This window comes from Pleurodeles waltl, chromosome 7 (assembly GCF_031143425.1).
Source record: "Pleurodeles waltl isolate 20211129_DDA chromosome 7, aPleWal1.hap1.20221129, whole genome shotgun sequence".
NCBI classification, from domain to species: Eukaryota; Metazoa; Chordata; class Amphibia; order Caudata; family Salamandridae; genus Pleurodeles; species Pleurodeles waltl.
The window spans coordinates 512,323,833-512,348,211 of NC_090446.1; the positions used below are offsets into that span (position 1 = coordinate 512,323,833).

The window sequence follows — 24,379 nt, forward strand, 5'->3', positions numbered from 1 at the left end:
CCTTGTACAGAAGTAATCTGTACACATGCAAACTTTGAAAGCTAATACTAAATGCATCCCTTTGTACATAAGGACAAAGAATACTCCAGAGACCCCAGAAATGCTTCTGTATCCTCATGCCCATCTGCACGTTGCCATCTTACCCAGAGAAAAATACCAGTCATCTGGGCACGTTTCAGGATTCAGCAAAGGCCCAGAAACACTAGTAGAACTTCATATGAAGTTGTCGGTATTTATTGTTCACATGACCTTTTGTCTTTGTTTACTTTTATCAGCCAGTGGCCATTTGGGCAGTTGTACAACACATTTTAACGTGTTGCTCTTCTAACCAAATATGAATGTGTTCTTGTGTATCGTAACTGTGGCGCTCATGTAAAGCACTCCAGTATCTTAGGGGAGAGTTCGCGCTATATAAAAAAAACTGCAAAAAAAAATAACATTTACAGTTGAAAGTATATACTAAAAAATATCAACTTTAGGTGGTTTATTTAATTTTTGTACCGGCAAGTACATAAAAATACAGGTGATCTAGTATATAATGGGCCTCCTAGGACGTCTATCTCCATCATATTAAATATGAACCCCGAACCACAGTTGTTTTGCATTTTTTGCAGTTTTATATAGCGCGACCTCGACTCAAAGGCATTGGAGCGCTTTACATGAGCACCAGTTACGTCACACAAGGACACATTCATTTTTTGGTGGGCACGGGTAGATTTATCCAAACCTTGGTCGGTAGCTCTGGCCGCTAAGACGCATCCCCTCCCAAACAACTTGGTGAGTATCTGCACTTGTTTTTTGCCATTTAAAGTGCTGACTCTAACGCACTCTTTCAGGAATTTCAAGAAAGTGTGATCGTGCGCAACCTTCATGTTTTTTCTTGTTTGTTTTGCAGGCACTTTCAATGCGAATAGATGATGCCAAGCTTGCGTGGGCAGCTCCTGTAGGCGTGGTCCGCTGCCAGATCAAGTACAGCCTCGTTGTTCTGGACCAATACGAAAGGACTTCACACACTCTCGCGAAGCTGGAACCAGGAAGCAGCTAAACTCCTTTCAGTTTCGTTTACTGATTGTATGTTTAATATGCAGTTTCAAGAAGTGCAACTGAGCATACGATGTAGCCAGGAGGCGCAGTGCACCGCGCAGTAAGTACACTGTTTCCGTAGCTGAAGAAAGAAAACATGAAATCTTTAACTGAAACTTCCTATCTTAGTTTTCGTATTTGAAATGTCTTTATTTTGGAGCGGAACTTCTGAAGTCTGGATGTTAAAAACGTAAACCATGTTCTCTACATGACGAGGGTAACGCTACCTCAACTTTATATCCTGGGCTCGTTTTTCTTAATTCTAATTATTATTAAAATATTTTCGGCAATCCTGTATTTAAGGAAAATATTGTCTCTGAAGTCGGAGTCAGAAATCTCAAGTTTCCTACGAAAATTCGTGAGTAGGTGCTTTAGGCCAATCTTTTGCTTTGAATTCTGAGTCGTCATTTTATAGTAGGATACAGTGGACAATGAATCCCAGAAAGCGACGAAAAACCTAGCCTGGGTGAGATGTGCACAAGTAGGCATGGAAAAACTGAGAGGTGCACCTGAGACCACCCGTTTCACGTAATGTACAAAAAGCCAAACAATAACCGCGCCATAAATTAAGACATTGATCTAAACAATTCGCTTTCTGTAAATTGCTCGCTGTTTAGAGGAATGAAGATACCATACTTAATGGGTGTTAGAACAGAAAGGTATTGGGAACAAAAAAATATGACATGGCACAGCTCGATGATGAAACTTGCCAAATAGAGGAGGGTGAGGGTTCAAGTTGCAAAAGGCCAATCGATTGCAGTCCATTGATTTGACCACTCCCTCGGAACAGCACACACTTTTTGAGATTATCTAAGAGCACAAGCAGCCCTCAGACACCTTATGGTGACCAACGAACCTCATATTATTTTACTTAACCTGACACTTAGAAATGAAGGGTTGTTTACAGCCTGGAAATGCTTGTGAGATTGACTAGTATTAATCATTAATGCAGCCAAAACGATATTGGCAGCATACTAATTCAGGCTAGTGAAAATAGCCTCAAAACGAGTATCCTGATCACAGTATTTAAAAAAAGGTTTGAGGACATCAACAAAGGCATTACCCAACACAAATAATTCCTTACATAGTCTAAGATCACTAACCTCCAAAGTATGTAAAACAGTTATCACATAAAGCAATGTATCTGTGTACCACTGAGGAGTACTATAATCAAATAGCACTTATCTGTAATTATTTCGAATGTAAAGGCCAAATATATCAAAAGATTAAGGGCACTTCAATGGGCAGCTCCTTCTCCTCTAGCTTTGCCTGCCTGCAAGTCCACAACTTTGTAAAAAAGTTTATTGACCAACCTAACAGTCCATATCCTATCAAATTGTGGTGTTGCTATATTTATGACATACTGGTAATTTGGAGAGGAGATGAGCATGAAGTTGACAATTTCATGAACTGGCTCAACAGTAGGTTTGGCTTTTTGACATTCATTCACACCATGGGTCATTCGAAATTTGCAATATGGGACATTAAGATCATTTACACCATGAGGCATTTGATATTAGCAATATGGGACATTAAGATCAAACTAGATCAGAGTTTATTGACCACAAGGTTTATAATAAGCCTACCAACATAAATTGATTCTTAGATTTTATAGTCCCCACCCCAATTCTCTATGGCAAAAGCTAACTTGTGGGCAGTTTCTAAGGCTTCAACGAAATTGTTATAACAATGAGCGTTATGATCAACAAACCAGTGAGTTAGCATCAAAACTAGTAGACCACCAATATCCTACGAAGACTATTAAAACAGCAAACAAATGGGCGCAGATCAGACAATGAGATACTCTTCTTGACAACCACCGAAGTCCTCAGGTAGATAGAAACACATCTAAAAACACAGTTACAACTTACATCGTCAGCAATTACCATGCGGTAGATGGGGTGTATGTTTATCTACCTCTATAACAAAAGACATTGATCTCTATGTGGGAACTAGGGTTTCACTCTAATTGCAACTACAACAACATTATATACCTTATTACTTGCCCTTGAAACATTACATTTGTGTGTAGGTTATATAAAAAAGATAGGCATAAGGATCAGCGAGCTTAAGAGCGTTATCAGACGCCCACATGCTGGTACTCACATTACTAAACATTTTCTAGACATGGGTCACACGGAACATTTTTTAAGTGGGAGGGTTTGCATAGGATGAGGTGTTACTCAAGGTATACTCCTTAACAACAACTATGTTTTAACAACAAAAATGGATATATATACTGAAGCCTCACATTATTGGGCTTAGTGATGAAATTACCTGGATACAGTTAGTCCACTGAGAGCATTTTTGTTTCATCTCCAAACATAATGTTATATTATCTACCACTCTGTTCTTTGGATACCAATAATTATTCCATTAGACATTATACATTAATCTAAACTTTAGAACTATAAGTTGATACACAGTCACTATTATTACTGCATGAAGGGTAAAGTATTCTGACAATCACCATTGGAGATGATCACTCTAGTATACACCTTATTTACAAAAAATATATACACACTTAAAAACATATTCCATTGACTATTGTCAAACAGTATTTGCACTGATATCCTTATTTGCCTATGGGGTTGGCAATTGATTCTGCTTGATTAATGTTTCCAAATAATGATCAGTTTTGTCATCGTGTATTGGGTCATTTTAGTCACTTCTCATATTGATGTGGAATCCAAAAACGTCCTCCGTTGGAGATTCTATGTCGTTGAACGATTGTTGAACCCTAGAATCAAGGGCCTCAACCAGATTCATTTCAAGATGGTCAAAATTATCTTCAGGAAAGTATCCTGACTCATCCCCATGCCGTTGAGCCAGTCTTCTGTTCTAATATTGTGAATGGTCAGATATAAAGTGTGAGAAAACAGGGCTGATTGCAGAGGCCCCATAACTTTTTGCCCCCATTTTGCTCTTTTTGCTGGTGTTTTCCTGACTTTGATGGTGCCCTGGGTACTGCTAACCAGTCCCAGGGCCTGTGCTCTGTGTAAAATGGATATGCAAATTAGGCTAATTATAATTGGCTAAGTTAACCTACCTATAAGTCCCTAGTATATGGTAGGGCATGTAGGTTTAAGGACCACAGCATAGGTGGTGCACACCTAGGTGCACTGCTGAGGTGCCCAGTGTCATTTTAAAAGCAAGCCTGCCTTGCTGGCTGCTTTTAAATTAAAGTTATATGCAAATTCGACTTTGGAATTAAAGGTACTTCCAAAGTCTTAAACTACCTTATTTTTACATATAAGTCACCCCTAAGGTGTGCCCTATGTGCCCCTAGGGCTGGGTGCCATGTAACTATAAGCAGGGACTTTATAAAAATAGATTTATAAGCCCTGGTGAGGTAAAAACAGCCAAATTCGTTTTTCCCTCATTGAAGTAAATGGCCTTCATAGGCTAGAATGGGCAGACTTTATTTTAAATTTTAAAGTCTCCTTAAATATTACATACCAAGAATTTGGTATCAAATTAATTGTTGTTATAAATCCCACAACTTCCAGTTGTGGGATTTAATATAACTTGTTCAGGTAAAAAGTTTAGACTTTACCTAAAAAGTTGCCAATTTCAGCTCTGCATTGTTTTTGCTGCTGTGCTCTGATTGGCCAGCCTGCAGCAGCTTCTGCCAGGCTGCCTTGATGAGGTGTGAAGTGGCCTGGCTTCACACAAAGGAATGTGCTTGGGGGAGAGAATCTCCCCTCAGCAGATGGTGAGGCAGGAAGGGGGAGGGCTGCCAAACTGGTCTTCAAAGGCAGAGAAGGACATCTGGAGCACCCAGCAACACCCCCACATCCTGCAACCCCAGACAATTAGGTGCCCCCTTAATTAGATTAGGAGAGGGCAGGAGAGGGGTGTGTTTATGATTTTTAGCCACACCAGTGGGTGGGCTCAGCCAGATGTAACCTCCAAAAATCAGATTCATCCATGTTGGATTTTTAGAGACTGTTGCCTTCTGGGATGGATTTTTGCCACACTTCCCAGGAAGTGGTCATCACAGGGGGACGCACCTGTCCCTGATTGGAGAACCAGGGCCCCCCTGCTTTTCACCCAGGAGCAAGGATAAAACTGGCAGACCTGCCCCCACACCTCAGATCCCCTCCAGAATTCAACAAGAAAAGAACTAAAGAAGAAGAAGGACTGCCCTGCTGGACCCCTGGCCTGCACCTGGAACCTGCACTCAGAAGGACTGCACCAGCTGCACACTTGGGCTTCACCACAAGAAGGACTTTGCCTGGCTTCAACTGGTTCAAGGAGGGACTCCCTGTTTGCTACAGGTGAAAAATTGCTAACCAGAGTCCCCTGCACCAACTCCTGAAGAAAGCGACCAGCTGACCACTGTCCAGTGGCCAAAAAGGAGTTTGCGCCAGGTGCATTCTGGGAGTTGAAGTCTGCACCCCCCAAGGACCATCACAGAACTTCTGTACCCTTGGGGTGAGCTGTGGACCCCAAAAGAACCTTAAAAGAACATCTGGGTGAAGCCCCAGAAGTTTGGAAAAGATTTGAGAATTTTTGGAAAAAAGCTCCAGAGAGGGACCGACCCGCCGCGGAAATTCTAGCCGGCTTGCCTCAACCGCGACCCGGCCTGACTTAGTGGTTCGTCCCGGTAAAGAAAAACATCCAAAAAAGAGACTAAGTCCGAAGGTAAAAAGTTGACCGGGACCTCCCAGCCATCGTATCCGAGAAGGGCTCCATGGACGTCAGATCAAGATCCAGGTTTACCCCGGTCGAAGGATTTTCATCTCGAAAAAACGACTAAGTCCGAAGGTAGAAGTCTCCACCGAGGAAACCCACATCGCGTATCCGGACAAGGGCTCCAGGAGGTCGGATTCGACTGGCAGGTTCGTCCCGCTGAAGAAAAATCTTCAAAATAAAGACTAAGTCAGAAGGTAACTTTTTAACCGAGGCCTCCCGCGACCTGTAGCCGAGCAGGGCTCCATCGCGGTCGGCCTGAAAGTTTGACTTTGCCCCGGTCGAGGTGCAACCAGATGACCCGATTGGCGCTTTTTGTTTCTAAGCGCTAGAAAAGTAATAATTCTTTAAAAATTCATATCTCCGGTTCCCTTTATCCGATTTTATTCGTTTTGGTGTCATTTTAAAGATAAAAATATAAACTATTTTTATAAATTGGTTTTGGATTTTTAAACTGTTTCCTGTGTTTTATTTAATTACTGTTTTGTGATATTTGAATGCTTTACACTTTGTCTCCTAAGTTAAGCCTTGACGCTCGTTGCCAAGCTACCAAGGGTTGAGCTGGGATTAATTTACTGAGACCTAACTGTACCTAGGTGGAGGTTAGTGGCTTGTTGCTAGGTGTAGGTACCTACCTGCCCTACCAATAACCCATTTTCCAACATAAAGGCACAGGAAATATCAAAGGGGGAGTGCAATAACCCCTGCCAGGCTATTTTTGGAATTGCCAATAAAATGTGGAGGGAGCAACCTGGAATATGCACTCTAGGCAGTGCCTATTCAATTTTAAAACCCCACTCTCTAGCAGTAGGGCTTCCAGGGAGCACAGAAGGTCAAAATGCTGGGGCACTATTCGTCTGTTGTGTCGCTGAAACCAGCTGGCTTCTTTTAGAAAAGTGAAAAGAAACGCCGGCTCGCGACACGACTCGAGTTATGGAAATCAAAATAGGACTACACGAAGAACACTTCGTTCGCTCCCGCTCCTGCTCCACAGGCAAAAACCCGGTCAGACGGCCTAGGAGGAAAATGATACGCTAGACAAGGGTTATACAATACCAAATACACATTAGCAAATAACGATATAAGGCACCACATATACGCAATAAAAAGTACACTGAAAAGTGCAGAGTAACAATGCTGTACTTATCTGACTACGGAGCAGCAAAGAAAGAGGAAGTGACTTTTGGTGTCATAACTTTTATGGGTTGAGGTCCTGTGCTATGATTGGACCATGTGACTTTATTATCTAGCATCATGGGTATTGATGTTTTTGTTTTACTGTTATTTCCTGGGCTACTGTTTGGAACAGTAAAAGAAAGAGAAAACATAATCCTCGCCTCCGTGTCCTTAATAGAATTGAAAATTCTTGACGCTTAAGCTAGAATTATTTTTACTTTGACACGATAACTCTCAAGTAGGCATGTTTTGCGTCATCACACCTGTACCTGGAAGTAATCCCTTCCTCATCCTCTTACTGAGCCAAGTCCAGTGATTCTGTCACCATTCCAAAGCAGCAGTCCAATGAATAGGCTCTTCTTTGGTGGAACATGTAGATGGGGTAAGGTAAAATAATAATGTTTGATACCTTCAAAAGTCAACTAATTACATTACCCTTTTTTAACCTTAAAGAGTTTGACTACAAAGGCCACCACAGCACCCCTTCTGTAGGGGCACATTTTGCTACTAGTAGGAGTAAACTCCTTTGAGGACCACTGAATACCTTAATGAAGAATCCCTTTTCTCAAAAACATTTCTCTTTCTTGCATGTTGAGTGTGGAACTCAATTTAATGTGCTTTGTGGTGTCTGTAATTTTGCTGTAGAGTTATTTTTTCTGTGCAGTGGCACTCACACATTTGGGACATATTTATCTGAATATTTATCATAATTTGAATGAAAATTGTCAATTTTAGAACATGAATTTTGCTTTACAGATCCAGGTTGATGTTAATCCACTAAAAAAATTCCCTAATAAAATTTCCATTTACATCTTATAAGTTGGGATAAATCAGAATAGCCCATGAAAGAACTGGGTCCTGGGGAAAGGCTTTAGACCTAGGCAGGACTTAGTCATGTTGACAGAAAGGGATTTCGGGACTATTAGTGTCCTGTGTATTACTGTCTGTTCGACCCTTCTGTTTTAAATATATCTCCAGAGAACATAAATAATGGTGTTTTTGTTAGTTGACCTGAAGGTAAAAAACTCCGTTATCTATCCCTTAAAGATATATCCACTAAGCGCTCTTACTTTGAAGCCCCCTTACCCTTCCGTATGATGAAAGGTGAAGGAAAAGTACGCAGAAGATGAAACTTTGCATATTTGTGCCTTCTCTTGTGTAGCTAGGATGGTTGGTCACGAGCTTAGACCATGTGATAATGTAAAGCGTTTGGTGACTGTTCAGATGTTTAAACCTGCAGTGACTTTGGAGGAGGGGGTGAGTGCGATGAATGCATTTTGGAAAGCCGATCAGGGCGTGGTCCTGTGCTAGACCCCAGGAGGTCGTTGCATGTATATGGAATCTGGTTCACTGAATAGTGGCAGCCAACACTTAGGCCCTCATTATGACATTGGCGGTGAGTACCGCTTACCGACATGCTGACTGCCGCCAACATACCGCTGCCGCGGGTGATCACCGCTACCCATATTATGACACACACATAGCAATTCATCACTATACAGCCACACACACAAGTCCGCCAGCCCAAAGGTCGGTGATACACTAACGGTAGCAAAACCCACACCGTTACGCCAACAGAACTACATCCACAACATTATGACCCACGAATCACCACGGCAGACATTCAATGACGGTAAACCATTGGCGCTACATACCGCCACGCTCAAAATACACACACACATACAAAACAGCACCACATTAAACAATTCGAACTGCACACACCTGGCACCCATTCAAACACCACAACCACACACCCACACTACTATAAAACACACACACACACACATTACCCACAACCCTTTACAAATACAAACAAGTGCCACAAGAGAGATAGCAATACCACAGACAAGACCACAGGCACACACCACCATCACCTATACACCTTGCACGCACCTTACATCACACATCCCAACACATCACCCTACACACCCTCACACACACCACTCACACTACACTCATGGCACCACAATGACACCCCAGGTTCACAGAGGAGGAGCTAAGGGTCATGGTGGAAGAAATCATCTGGGTACAGCCACAGCTATTCGGATCACAGGTGCTGCAGACATCCATTGCAAGGAAGATGGAGCTATGGCAGAGAATCGTGGACAGGGTCAATGCTGTGGGACAGTACCCCAGAACAAGGTATGACATCAGGAAGAGGTGGAACGACCTACGGGGGAAGTTGCGTTCCACAGCAGCAAGACACCAACTAGCTGTACTGAGGACTGGCGGTGGACCCCCACGTCCTCCCCCACAACTAACCACATGGGAGGAACGAGTCTTGGCAATCATGCATCCTGAGGGCCTGGCAGGAGTAGGAGGAGGACTGGACTCTGGTAAGTCAAATCTCTGTTACTATCACCCCCCCCACCTGCATGTCATCACAAACCCCCACCCTTACCCTCACTCCCTTCACTTCACCACCTCCCACACACCCCACCGTCACAACCCACACATCCCTTTACCAAGCCCTGCATGCAACACCAATGCATGGGCACCCATCACAGACCTGCATGGACACCTATCACCACTGTATGCACACAAGAGGGAAACAGATAGCCTACAAAATAACAACTCACACAAGGCAAAGCTGCCAGGGCAAAAACAACCTTAGAGGGCAACACACCCATGCACAAGATCTCACATGCAGAAACAATAACACTGCATTTACATCCCCACAGGTCCCCCACCCAACGTCACCGGAGAGGAGGTGCCAGCAACATCCAGCCCTCCCTCCCCCATGAAGAGGCCAACAGTGATGAGAGCAGCTATGGTCGCCTGGCTCTGGATGACGAACCTGGCCCATCAGGGATCTCCGGACAGTCGGTTACCCAGGCACCGTCCCATACTACCACAGAGCCTCTCCCCTCAGGAAACACCAGCACAGTACCCACCCAGCAGGCCCATAACTCTGTCACCAGGACACGTCAATCAGCATTGTGTCAACCACTGCAGGGACCCCAGGCCACTCCACAAACACAGGACGATCAGGGACCTGGGGTCAGTGGCAGTGGGCACACGGTTCAGGGGACAGAGGCACAGAACAACAGGGAAGCTGGGAGGACTGCTGTGCGACGGGGGAGGACAGGCCCAGGGAACCGACTCTCCAGGAGGCACTCACCAAGACCCTGGGAGCATACCACCATTCCCAGGAGACGATGGGCCAGATACTGGACAGAATGCAGGAGAACCAACGGCTGCAGGAGGGACAGTACCTGGGGATCAGGGAGGACTTGAATAACATAAAGACCACCCTGGTCACCATTGCAGGGGTGCTGGCAGACATGGCCAACACTATGAGGGAGGCAGTGGCACACCACTGGGCCCCTACCACTAGCCAAACCAATGAACAGCCCTCCACCTCCACTGACGCTAGTGGATAGGAGGTCCTGCCACAGGACCAACAAGCCACCAGCACCCCTCCCCCTGCAGAAGGAGAACCACCCCGCAAACAGTCCCTGTGATCCAGGCAGAAGCCAGAGACTATTTCCAAGACCCCTGCCAGGAAATAAGACTCTCCTGAATGTCACCCTCGTGTCCCACCCTGTCAACCTGTCCACCTTGGACTGCCATTGCTCCCCTTCCTATACCCCCTTGGACAATGCACCTGTGATCCACATAGACTGGACTTTATCCTGGACTTTCCTCCATCATCAACCCAGCCCATTGCACATCCCCCTCTACTTATTAGCACTTAAAGAAACATCCTTTGAAAAAAATACAAGTATGGAGTATGTCAAATGATTTAACTGTGTATTCGTTTAACAAGGTATAAACACTGTAATACAACTGTATAGTAATTTATACATAGAAATGACCTGTAGTTGGCTGCAGTCAGCACACCAGGGGCAATAGTGGGGCACAAATATCTGCAAATAGAGATGCCAAAGGGGACAGTGAGTGGCCATAGAAGTGGGAAAATCAGCCTGCCAGTGACAATGTCAAACACAAAACTGTCAATTAAAAGTGGTTACACTGTCTTACCTGTCTGTCATTGGAAGTATTGACGAACTATTGCACTTCTGTTGTCCTCATCCTCATCCTCTTGCTTCTCATCTTCACTGTCCACAGGGTCCATTGCTGCCACATGCCCATCTCCAGCTTCACCCTTCTGCAGAAAAGGCACCTGGCGACGTGAGGCAAGGTTGTGCAACATACAGCATACCACAATGATCTGGCAGACCTTCTTGGGTGAGTAGCACAGGGAACCACCTGTGAGATTGAGGCAACGAAACCTAGCCTTCAGTAGGCCGAATGTCCTCTCTATAATTCTTCTTGTTCGCCCATGTGCCTCATTGTAACGTTCCTCTGCCCTTGTCCTGGGATTCCTCACGGGTCAGTAGCCATGAGAGGTTGGGGCAACCAGAGTCACCTGCAAATATCGAGGGACAACTGTTAGCCACACTCTAACCCTTAGGACCCACACCATACCCATACCCCAACATCCACTGGCTGGAAACCAGGGCTCACCTATTAGCCACACCCGGTGCCTCTGGAGTTGAGCCATCACATATGGGATGCTGCTATTCCCCCAACCCCCCACTGAAATGGCGTCCACCTGTCCTGTATGGAGGGACATGTGGAAATGAGGTAATTCCGCTGACGTTGTGCGCTGTTGCAGGAGGCGGTCGAGAACCGCCATGCAACTCCTCATTGGGCCCCATGGGTTACAGTATCCAATGGTGATGTACGCCGGTGGTGACGGTACGCACCGACGTGGACGTGACCGCCATTTTCCATCTGTTCACTCACTTGCTACCTGACCTTCAACAGGAGAGGACCTACACTGCATGTGCTGGTGTGACCTGTGTCTGGAATCGACCATGGCTCGTGTCACCGGGGGAAGGGCCCCTGCCTTCACCGCGGAGGAGTTGGAGAGACTGGTGGATGGGGTCCTACCCCTGTACCGGATGCTGTATGGGCCTTCAGACCAACAGGTGAGTACACTGTGAGCACGATGCATGAGGCATGAATGCATGGAGTGCTGTACGTGAAGGCCTTGTGTGGGGGCGTGGGGGGTTGGAAGGGCCCTGGGCAGCGTGCTGCATGTATGTGTGGCCATGTCTGTGCGTAAAGGGATGTGAAGGGCTGTAGGAGGCTGGCCTGGCTTATAGTGGGTACCCTGTGGTACGTACACCCTGTGCCAGGTCCAGTTATCCCTTATTAGTAGAACAGAGATGTTTCTAGCAGCTTAGGCTGATAGAAGGTAGCTATGGCAAAGCAGCTTAGGCTGAACTAGGAGACATGCAAAGCTCCTACTGTACCACTTATATCATATGCACAATATCATAAGAAAACACAATACTCAGAGTTACTAAAAATAAAGGTACTTTATTTTTATGACAATATGCCACAAGTATCTCAGTGAGTACCCGCAGTAAGAAGGTAAGTAATATACACAAGTTATATGTACACAAACCCAAAACAGATAAGTAAGAGTCAGAAAAGTAATGCAAGCAGTGTAGAATTACAATAGGTTGCAATAGGCAAACATAGGTCTAGGGACAACGCAAACCATGTACTCCAAAAGTGAAATGCGAATCACGAATGGACCCCAGACCTATGGGAGCTTGTAGAGGGTCACTGGGACTGTGAGAAAACAGTCAGGGTGTCCAAGATACCCCAACCCAAGACCCTGAAAAGTAGGAGTAAAGTACACCTACTACCCCAAAAGGACACAATAGTCGTGATAGGGGGATTCTGCAAGAACCACAAACAACAGCAAAGCACTGAAGACGGATTCCTGGACCTGAGGACCTGCAAGGCAAGGGGACCAAGTCCAAGAGTCGCGATAGTGTCCAGGGGGGGCAGGAGCCCAGAAAACCCCGGATGAAGGTGTAAGGAAGCTGCCTCCGGATGGAAGAAGCTTAGGATTCTGCAACAACGAAGGGAGCTAGGAACTTCTCCTTTGGATGGAAGATGTCCCACGGCGTGCTGAAGGTTGCAGAAGTGTTCCGACGCAGAAATACCGCAAACAAGCCTTGCTAGCTGCAAGGGTCGCAGTAGAGGTTTTTGGGTGCTGCTGGGGACCAGGAAGGACCAGGATGTCGCCCCTTGGAGGAGGAGACAGATGGGGCGCTCAGCAACTCAGAGAGCCCCCACAGAAGCAGGCAGCACCCACAGAAGTACCGGAGCAGGCACTTAGAATATTTGTGAGCCGGAGTCCACGCAGAGTTACAGAGGGTCCCACGACGTCGGAGGCCAACTCAGAGGGTTGAGCACTGCAGGACGGAGTGCTGGGGACCCAGGCTAGGCTGTGCACGAAGGAAATCCTGGAAGAGTGCACAGGAACCAGAGCAGCTGAAAATCATGCAGTACACAGGGTTGCAGTCTAGCGTGGGGAGGCAAGGACTTACCTCCACCAAACTTGGACTGAAGAATCACTGGACTGTGGGAGTCACTTGGATAGAGCTCCTGTCTTCCAGGGACCACGCTTGTCAGGATGAGAGGGGACCCAGAGGACCGGTGATGCAGTCTTTTGGTGCCTGCGTTAGCAGGGGGAAGATTCCGTCGACCCATGGGAGATTTTTTCTTGGCTTCCAGTACAGGGTGAAGATAGGTGACCCCCAGAGCATGCACCACCAGGAAACAGTAGAGAAAGCCGGCAGTATGAGGCTCTACAATGTTGCTGGTAGTCGTTTGGCTACTTTGTTTCAGTTTTGCAGGCGTCCTGAGCAGTCAGTGGTCGATCCTTTGGTAGAAGGTGAAGAGGGAGATGCAGAGTAACTCTGGTGAGCTCTTGCATTCGTTATCTGAAGAATTCCCCAAAGCAGAGACCCTAAATAGACAGAAAAGGAGGTTTGGCTACCAAGGAAGGAGGATTGGCTACCAAGAGAGGTAAGAGCCTATCAGAAGGAGCCTCTGACATCACCTGCTGGCACTGGCCACTCAGAGCAGTCCAGTGTGCCCCCAACACCTCTGTTTCCAAGATGGCAGAGGTCTGGGACACACTGGAGGAGCTCTAGGCACCTCCCCTGGGAGGTACTGGTCAGGGGAGTGGTCACTCCCGTTTCCTTTGTCCAGTTTCATGCCCGAGCAGGGCTGGGGGATCCCTGAACCGGTGTAGACTGGCTTATGCAGAGATGGGCACCATCTGTCCCATCAAAGCATTTCCCAGAGGCTGGGGGAGGCTACTCATCCCCAGCCCTTCACACCTATTTCCAAAGGGAGAGGGTGTAACACCCTCTCTCAGAGGAAGTCCTTTGTTCTGCCTTCCTGGGCCAGGGCTGCCTGGACCCCAGGAGGGCAGAATCCTGTCTGAGGGGTTGGCAGCAGCAGCAGCTGCAGTGGAAACCCCAGAAAGGCAGTTTGGCAGCACCCGGGTTCTGTGCTAGAGACCTGGGGGATCATGGAATTGTCCCCCCAATACCAGAATGGTATTGGGGTGAGAATTCCATGATCTTAGAAATGTTACATGGCCTTGTTCGGAGTTACCATTGTGACACTATACATAGGTAGTAACCTATGTATAGTGCACACGTGTAATGATGTCCCCGCACTCACAAAGTCTGGGGAATTTGCCCGGAACGATGTGGGGCACCTTGGCTAGTGCCAGGGTGCCCACACACTAAGTAACTTGGCACCCAACCTTAACTGAGGGTTAGACATATAGGTGACTTTTAAGTTACTTATGTGCAGTGAAAAATGGCTGTGAAATAACAAGTATGTTATTTCACTCAGGCTGCAGTGGCAGGCCTGTGTAAGAATTGTCTGAGCTCCCTATGGGTGGCAAAATAAATGCTGCAGCCCATAGGGATCTCCTGGAACCCCAATACCCTGGGTACCTAAGTACCATATACAAGGGAATTATATGGGTGTACCAGTGTACCAATGAAAATTGGTAAATTTAGTCACTAGCCTGCAGTGACAAATTTAGAAAGCAGAGAGAGCATAAACACTGAGGTTCTGGTTAGCAGAGCCTCAGTGATACAGTTAGGCACCACACAGGGAACACATATAGGCCACAAACCTATGAGCACTGGGGCCCTGGCTAGCAGGATCCCAGTAACACATAACAAACACACTGACAACATAGGCTTTTCACTATGGGCACTGGGCCCTGGCTAGCAGGATCCCAGTGAGACAGTAAAAACACCCTGACATATAATCACAAACAGGCCAAAAGTGGGCGTAACAAGGCTAGAAAGAAGCTACCTTCCTACAAGAGCTATGGTGGGCCATGAGTGTAACAGGCAGGTGTGAGAAAGTAGCCTCTTTCTAGCCTTGTTACCCCCACTTTTGGCCTGTTTGTGAGTGTATGCCAGGGTGTTTTCACTGTCTCACTGGGATCCTGCTAGCCAGGGCCCAGTGCTCATAGTGAAAACCCTATGTTTTCAGTATGTTTGTTATGTGTCACTGGGACCCTGCTAGTCAGGACCCCAGTGCTCATAAGTTTGTGGCCTATATGTGTGTGTTCCCTGTGTAGTGCCTAACAGTCTCACTGAGGCTCTGCTAATCAGAACCTCAGTGGTTATGCTCTCTCATTTCTTTCAAAATTGTCACTAACAGGCTAGTGACCAATTTTACCAATTTACATTGGCTTACTGGAACACCCTTATAATTCCCTAGTATATGGTACTGAGGTACCCAGGGTATTGGGGTTCCAGGAGATCCCTATGGGCTGCAGCATTTCTTTTGCCACCCATAGGGAGCTCTGACAATTCTTACACAGGCCTGCCACTGCAGCCTGAGTGAAATAACGTCCACGTTATTTCACAGCCATTTTACACTGCACTTAAGTAACTTATAAGTCACCTATATGTCTAACCTTTACCTGGTAAAGGTTAGGTGCAAAGTTACTTAGTGTGAGGGCACCCTGGCACTAGCCAAGGTGCCCCACATCGTTCCGGGCCAATTCCCCAGACTTTGTGAGTGCGGGGACATCATTACACGTGTGCACTACATATAGGTCACTACCTATATGTAGCTTCACAATGGTAACTCCGAATATGGCCATGTAACATGTCTATGATCATGGAATTGCCCCCGCTATGCCATGCTGGCATAGTTGGCACAATCCCATGATCCCAGTGGTCTGTAGCACAGACCCTGGTACTGCCAAACTGCCTTTCCTGGGGTTTCACTGCAGCTGCTGCTGCTGCCAACCCCTCAGACAGGTTTCTGCCCCCCTGGGGTCAAGCCAGGCTTGTCCCAGGATGGCAGAACAAAGGACTTCCTCTGAGAGAGGGTGTTACACCCTCTCCCTTTGGAAAATGGTGTGAAGGCAGGGGAGGAGTAGCCTCCCCCAGCCTCTGGAAATGCTTTCATGGGCACTTTTGGTGCCCATTTCTGCATAAGCCACTCTACACCGGCTCAGGGACCCCTTAGCCCTGCTCTGGCGCGAAACTGGACAAAGGAAAGGGGAGTGACCACTCCCCTGACCTGCACCTCCCCTGGGAGGTGTCCAGAGCTCCTCCAGTGTGCTCCAGACCTCTGCCATCTTGGAAACAGAGGTGCTGCTGGCACACTGGACTGCTCTGAGTGGCCAGTGCCACCAGGTGACGTCAGAGACTCCTTCTGATAGGCTCCTTCAGGTGTTGCTAACCTATCCTCTCTCCTAGGTAGCCAAACCCTCTTTTCTGGCTATTTAGGGTCTCTGTCTCTGGGGAAACTTTAGATAACGAATGCAAGAGCTCATCCGAGTTCCTCTGCATCTCTCTCTTCACCTTCTGCCAAGGAATCGACTGCTGACCGCGCGGGAAGCCTGCAAAACTGCAACATAGTAGCTAAGACGACTACTGCAACTCTGTAACGCTGATCCTGCCGCCTTCTCGACTGTTTTCCTGGTGGCGCATGCTGTGGGGGTAGTCTGCCTCCTCTCTGCACTAGAAGCTCCGAAGAAATCTCCCGTGGGTCGACGGAATCTTCCCCCTGCAACCGCAGGCACCAAAAAGCTGCATTACCGGTCCCTTGGGTCTCCTCTCAGCACGACGAGCGAGGTCCCTCGAATCCAGCAACTCTGTCCAAGTGACCCCCACAGTCCAGTGACTCTTCAGTCCAAGTTTGGTGGAGGTAAGTCCTTGCCTCACCTCGCTAGACTGCATTGCTGGGAACCGTGACTTTTGCAGCTACTCCGGCCCCTGTGCACTTCCGGGGGAAATCCTTTGTGCACAGCCAAGCCTGGGTCCACGGCACTCTAACCTGCATTGCACGACTTTCTAAGTTGGTCTCCGGCGACGTGGTACTCCTTTGTGTAACTTCGGGTGAGCACCGTTTCACGCATCCTCGTAGTGCCTGTTTCTGGCACTTCTCCGGGTGCTATCTGCTGCTGAGAGGGCTCCTTGTCTTGCTCGACGTCCCCTCTACCTCCTGGCGCAATTTGCGACATCCTGGTCCTTCCTGGGCCACAGCAACGTCGAAAAACGCTAACCGCACGATTTGCAGCTAGCAAGGTTTGTTGGCGTTCTTTCGGCGGGAAAACACTTCTGCACGACTCTCCACGGCGAGAGGGATCCGTCCACCAAAGGGGAAGTCTCTAGCCCTTTTCGTTCCTGCAGAAACCTCAGCTTCTTCTGTCCAGTAGAAGCTTCTTTGCACCCACAGCTGGCATTTCCTGGGCATATGCCCATCTCCGACTTGCTTGTGACTTTTGGACTTGGTCCCCTTGTTCCACAGGTACCCTAGATTGGAAATCCATCGTTGTTGCATTGTTGGTTTGTGTCTTTCCTGCATTATTCCTCTAACACGACTTCTTTGTCCTTAGGGGAACTTTAGTGCACTTTGCACTCACTTTTCAGGGTCTTGGGGAGGGTTATTTTTCTAACTCTCACTATTTTCTAATAGTCCCAGCGACCCTCTACAAGGTCACATAGGTTTGGGGTCCATTCGTGGTTCGCATTCCACTTTTGGAGTATATGGTTTGTGTTGCCCCTATCCCTATGTGTCCCCATTGCATCCTATTGTAACTATACATTGTTTGCACTGTTTTCTAAGACTATACTGCATATTTTTGCTATTGTGTATATATATCTTGTGTATATTTCCTATCCTCTCACTGAGGGTACACTCTGAGATACTTTGGCATATTGTCATAAAAATAAAGTACCTTTATTTTTAGTATAACTGTGTATTGTGTTTTCTTATGATATTGTGCATATGACACTAAGTGGTACTGTAGTAGCTTCACAAGTCTCCTAGTTCAGCCTAAGCTGCTCTGCTAAGCTACCATTATGTATCAGCCTAAGCTGCTAGACACACTATACACTAATAAGGGATAACTGGGCCTGGTGCAAGGTGCAAGTACCCCTTGGTACTCACTACAAGCCAGTCCATCCTCCTACAGCCTGCACTAGCAGGCAGGAAGGACAGGAGGCCTGGTGCTGGGACTCATTCGAAGCCCCCACCACCAACCATGGTGGTTCATCTGTCTTAGGCTGCTGGGGAAGGGCTGGAGCCTCCCCGCACCACTGCCAGCACTGCCAGCAGCAGCAGCCCGAGTGGGCAGCCGTCCAAGGTTGCAGGGGAAGGGCTGGAGCCTCACCCCCCCACCACTGCCAGCACCACTGCCAGCAGCAGCAGCCCCAGTGGGCAGCCGTCCGAGGCTGTAGGGGAAGGGCTGGATCCTCCCCCCACCACTGCCGTCACTGCCACCAGCACCACTGCCACCACTGAGCAGCCGTCACCGCCGGCAGACAGTGTGTAGTCCTGCATCCATGGGCTGTTGTGCTGCCTGGCCCCTGCAAATCCTATGGGTCTGTCTCCCAGGTGAGAGGCTGTGACCTTGCACTCCCCAAGCTCTGCATCACAGGGCACAATGCCCCCTCAGACCCAGTAGAGAAGCCATCCACCCACCCCATCCTCCACAGGATGAAGCTCACTGGGCACAATGACCCCTCCAGAACCAGTGGAAGAAGCCATCCACTCACCCCATCCTCAACAGGATGAAGCTCACTGGACGCAATGTCCCCTTCAGAACCAGTGGAGAAGCCATCCACTCACCCCATCCTCCACAGGATGAAGCTCACTGAGCACAACGCCCCCTCCAGAACCAGTGGAAGAAGCCATCCACTTGAGAGACTGTGGCCTTGCACTCCCCAGGCACAAGCAGTGGGCAAACCACCCACTAGAGAGACTGTGGCCTTGCACTCCCCATGACCAAGCAGTGGGCAAACCACCCACTAGAGAGACTGTGGCCTTGCACTCCCCAGGACCAAGCAGTGTTCAAACCACCCACTAGAGAGACTATGGCCTTGCACTCCCCAGGACCAAGCAGTGGGCAAACCACCCACTTGAGAGACTGTGGCCTTGCACTCCCAAGGACCAAGCAGTGGGCAAACCAACCACTTGAGAGACTGTGGCCTTGCACTCCCCAGGACCAAGCAGTGGGCAAACCACCCACTTGAGAGACTGTGGCCTTGCACTCCCAGGACCAAGCAGTGGGCAAACCACCCATTTGAGAGACTGTGGCTCTGCACTCCCCAGGACACTTGAGAGACTGTGGCCTTGCACTCCCCAGGACCAAGCAGTGGGCAAACCACTGTGAGAAAGTATCCTCTTTCTAGCCTTGTTACCCCCACTTTTGGCCTGGTTGTGAGTGTATGTGAGGGTGTTTTCACTGTCTCACTGGGATCCTACTAGCCAGGGCCCAGTGCTCAGTAAAAACCCTATGTTTTCAGTATGTTTGTTATGTGTCAATGGGACCCTGCTAGCCAGGACCGCAGTGCTCATAAGTTTGTGACCTATATGTATGTGTTCCCTGTGTGATGCCTAACTGTCTCACTGAGGCTCTGCTAACCAGAACCTCAGTGGTTATGCTCTCTCTGTTCAAATTGTCACTAACAGGCTAGTGACCAATTTCACCAATTCATATTGGCATACTGGAACGCCCTTATAATTCCCTAGTATATGGTACTGAGGTACCCAGGGTATTGGGGTTCCAGGAGATCCCTATGGGCTGCAGCATTTCTTTTGCCACCCATAGGGAGCTCTGACAATTCTTACACAGGCCTGCCATTGCAGCCTGAGTGAAATAACGTCCACGTTATTTCACAGCCATTTACCACTGCACTTAAGTAACTTATAAGTCACCTGTATGTCTAACCTTTACCTGGTAAAGGTTGGGTGCTAAGTTACTTAGTGTGTTGGCACCCTGGCACTAGCCAAGGTGCCCCCACATCGTTCAGGGCAAATTCCCCGGACTTTGTGAGTGCGGGAACACCATTACACGCGTGCACTATACATAGGTCACTACCTATGTATGGCGTCACAATGGTAACTCCGAACATGGCCATGTAACATGTCTAAGATCATGGAATTGTCACCCCAATGCCATCCTGGCATTGGGGAGACAATTCCATGACCCCCCGAGTCTCTAGCACAGACCCGGGTACTGCCAAACTACCTTTCCAGGGGCCCTGGAAGGTAGAACAAAGGACTTCCTCAGAGAGAGGGTGTTACACCCTCTCCCTTTGGAAAAAGGTGTCAGGGCTGGGGAGGAGTAGCCTCACCCAGCCTCTGGAAATGCTTTGATGGGCACAGATGGTGCCCATCTCTGCATAAGCCAGTCTACACCGGTTCAGGGATCCCACAGCCCTGCTCTGGCGCGAAACTGGACAAAGGAAAGGGGAGTGACCACTCCCCTGACCTGCACCTCCCCTGGGAGGTGCCCAGAGCTCCTCCAGTGTGCTCCAGACCTCTGCCATCTTGGAAACAGAGGTGCTGCTGGCACACTGGACTGCTCTGAGTGGCCAGGGCCAGCAGGTGACGTCAGAGACTCCTTCTGATAAGCTCTTACCTGTGTTGCTAGCCTATCCTCCTTCCTAAGTAGCCAAACCTCCTTTTCTGGCTATTTAGGGTCTCTGCTTTGGGGAATTCTTTAGATAACGAATGCAAGAGCTCATCAGAGTTCCTCTGCATCTCTCTCTTCACCTTCTGCCTAGGAATCGACCACTGGCTGCTCTGGACGCCTGCAAAACCGCAACAAAGTAGCAAAGACGACTACTGCAACCTTGTATCGCTGATCCTGCGGCCTTCTCAACTGTTTTCCTGGTGGTGCATGCTGTGGGGGTAGTCTGCCTCCTCTCTGCACTAGAAGCTCTGAAGAAATCTCCCGTGGGTCGACGGAATCGTCCCCTGCAACCGCAGGCACCAAAAGACTGCATCAACGGTCCCCTGGGTACCCTCTCAGCACGACGAGCGTGGTCCCTGGAACTCAGCAACTCTGTCCAAGTGACTCCCACAGTCCAGTGACTCTTCAGTCCAAGTTTGGTGGAGGTAAGTCCTTGCCTCCCCACGCTAGACTGCATTGCTGGATACCGCGTGATTTGCAGCTGCTCCGGCTCCTGTGCACTCTTCCAGGATTTCCTTTGTGCACAGCCAAGCCTGGGTCCCCGAAACTCTAACCTGCAGTGCACGACCTCCTGAGTTGTCCTCCGGCGTCGTGGACCTTCTTTTGTGACTTCAGGTGAGCTCCGGTTAACTCTTCTTCGTAGTGCCTGTTCTGGCACTTCTGCGGGTGCTGCTTGCTTCTGAGTGGGCCCCTTGTCTTGCTGGGCGCCCCCTCTGTCTCTTCACGCAATTTGCGACATCCTGGTCCCTCCTGGGCCACAGCAGCATCCAAAAACCCTAACCGCGACCCTTGCAGCTAGCAAGGCATGTTTGCGGTCTTTCTGCGTGGGAACACCTCTGCAAGCTTCTTCACGACGTGGGACATCCATCCTCCAAAGGGGAAGTTCCTAGTCCTCTTCGTTCTTGCAGAATCCACAGCTTCTACCATCCGGTGGCAGCTTCTTTGCACCCACAGCTGGCATTTCCTGGGCATCTGCCCACTCCCGACTTGAGTGCGACTCTTGGACTTGGTCCTCTTGTTCCACAGGTACTCTCGTCTGGAAATCCATTGTTGTTGCATTGCTGGTGTTGGTCTTCCTTGCAGAATTCCCCTATCACGACTTCTGTGCTCTCTGGGGAACTTAGGTGCACTTTACACCTACTTTTCAGGGTCTTGGGGTGGGCTATTTCTCTAACCCTCACTGTTTTCTTACAGTCCCAGCGACCCTCTACAAGCTCACACAGTTTTGGGTCCATTTGTGGTTCGCATTCCACTTCTAGAGTATATGGTTTGTGTTGCCCCTATACCTATGTGCTCTCATTGCAATCTATTGTGACTGTACATTGCTTGCATTGCCTTCTATTGCTATTACTGCATATTTTTGGTATTGTGTACATATATCTTGTGTATATTTGCTATCCTCATACTGAGGGTACTCACTGAGATACTTTTGGCATATTGTCATAAAAATAAAGTACCTTTATTTTTAGTATATCTGTGTATTGTGTTTTCTTATGATACTGTGCATATAACACCAGTGGTATAGTAGGAGCTTTACACGTCTCCTAGTTCAGCCTAAGCTGCTCTGCTAAGCTACCCTTTTCTATCAGCCTAAACTGCTAGACACCTCTTCTACACTAATAAGGGATAACTGGACCTGGTGCAGAGTGTAAGTACCCCTTGGTACCACTGCAAACCAGGCCAGCCTCCTACAACCACCCACTAGAGAGACTGTGGCATTGCACTCCACAGGACAGCGCACAGGGCATGTTGCCCCTTCCAGGACCAGTGTTGTTGTACCATCTTCCAGCTGAGGTGCCTCCCAATTCCCCGTCCCCCTGAGGTGCCTGTGTATTTTCGACCTGATGGCCCTGCAGTGGCCCACGGACATTGAGGGCTGGGCAGTGTCCCTACATTTGTAAATATGTATATACGTTTTGATTTTGATGCACTTATTCATAGTATTTTAGCGTATTACACTCACTTTCTTCAAATCATTTTCTCCTTTCATTAATCCTGAGCGGTACGGGGTAGATATGTTATGTTGCTGCTTCTGGTTGTGTGTATGGTGTTGGGGGTGGGGGTGTGTGTGTTGCGTGTCATTCTCTTTCCCCCCCCCCCCTCCCTGGTGTGCTAGGCGGAAGTACTCACCGTGGTCGTCTTTGCCGGCATTGGTGTTCATAATGTAGCAGAAGGTAGGCGAGCATGGGAAAAATTTGCAACTTGGGCTCCATGGCGTCGTGGTTGTTCCCTGAGTCACCACAGGTGACTTCTGAGTTCTGTTTCCGCCAGGCTTTTGATGTCGTTGGTAGTGCCTCGGAAAAGGTGGCGGATAGGACAGTCATAATAGAGTGAGCAGTACATTGTCTTTCGCCTGGCTGTTGGCGGTTACTGCTGTGGTGCTTGCTGATTCCGCCCTGGCGGTCGGTGTGTTAAAGTGGCTGTCTGTCTGAGCAGTTTCAGCTGTGGTCATGATTAAATTTTTGTTACCGTTGGCCTGTTGGCGGTATTACTGCCGCTTTATCACCGACTGCCAAGGTTGTAATGAGGGCCTTAGTGCCTTTGTGCCTGTTTTAGCACTTAATTTCCACTAGGAGACACTTACAAATTGCACTACTTTTATGTTACCTTTGACACTTAACCACAGCTTTTCCTTGTTAATTTATTAGGCTTTGATATTATTTATACACAGGTTGTGTACAGTTGTTTACTGATGTTGAAAACTAGTTTAAATAGTAATGCTGATAAGCGAAGCATAACATTGCTATATTATGCTATGGAATTTGTAAAGCGCATGGCGACCCGAAGGCATCCCAGCGCTATTTGAAGCCATAAGCCATACCCGTAAGAAATGCCGACTGCCAAGGTAATTCGTAAAAATCTAAGTTTTGAGGGATTTGCGAAAGCAGAGCTCATTGTTTGTGGCCTGCATGGCAAGTGGGAGGGAGTTCCACAGTTTGGCTACATTGAAACTGAAAAACCGTCTGCCACTTCTGGCTCTTCTGATGGTGAGGACGGTGAGCAAATGGCTGATAGAATATCTTATGGCCCTTTGGGGACACTTGTGGTTGACGAGCTGGTGCAGAATGAAGGGTCCTCAAGAATGCAGTGCTCTATGTGCAATACAGAGGGATTTGAATTAAATTTGTTGAGCGACAGGAAGCTATCGAAGACCCACCAGTCCTTGCCTGGCTGACTTCCTTTTAGGAATTGATAACAACATGCGGTCAGCCACATTCTGAACCACTTGTAATTTTCGAACAACTGGTTTGGGGCGCCAAGGTAGAGCGAGTTGCCATAGTCAAGGCGAGGTAAGATCAACGCCTGGACAACCAATGTCCTTGCAGACTGTGGGAGTAAAGGCAGGACCTTCTGTATCATCCTCAGAAGTCCAAAGCAGCTGGCCAATAGCTTGTTGGCTTGGGTTTCCATAGCACAAGTTTTCTTGAGCCATACTCCAAGGCTTTCTGTATCCCTTTTGGAGGCAGACGAGGGGCCAAGACATGCTGGCTATCCCAGAGCCTCTTGCCGAGTGAGAGGGTTCCCAAGAATCATGAGCTCTGTTTTGGCACCATTCAGCTTCAGACATGAATTGTTCATCCAGCAGGCTACTTGTTCCAGACACGGTTTCAAGGTGGGAGCTAAAGGAACAGAGCCGGA

At 48.1% G+C, this 24,379-nt stretch overlaps 1 protein-coding gene across 3 annotated transcripts in view; it reads left to right on the forward strand.

The window, feature by feature from the left end:
* Positions 1-895: 895 nt before the first annotated feature.
* The window catches only part of LOC138304284 (RING finger protein 112-like), a 216,941-nt gene continuing 193,457 nt past the window's right edge, over positions 896-24,379 (forward strand). Inside the window, exon 1 of one of the 3 annotated variants that reach the window (XM_069244216.1) lies at positions 896-1,144. The gene's annotated coding sequence lies outside the window, so the exon portion shown is untranslated. The remainder of the gene's footprint in view (positions 1,145-24,379) is intronic. The other 2 variants (XM_069244215.1, XM_069244217.1) reach the window with 2 other exon arrangements.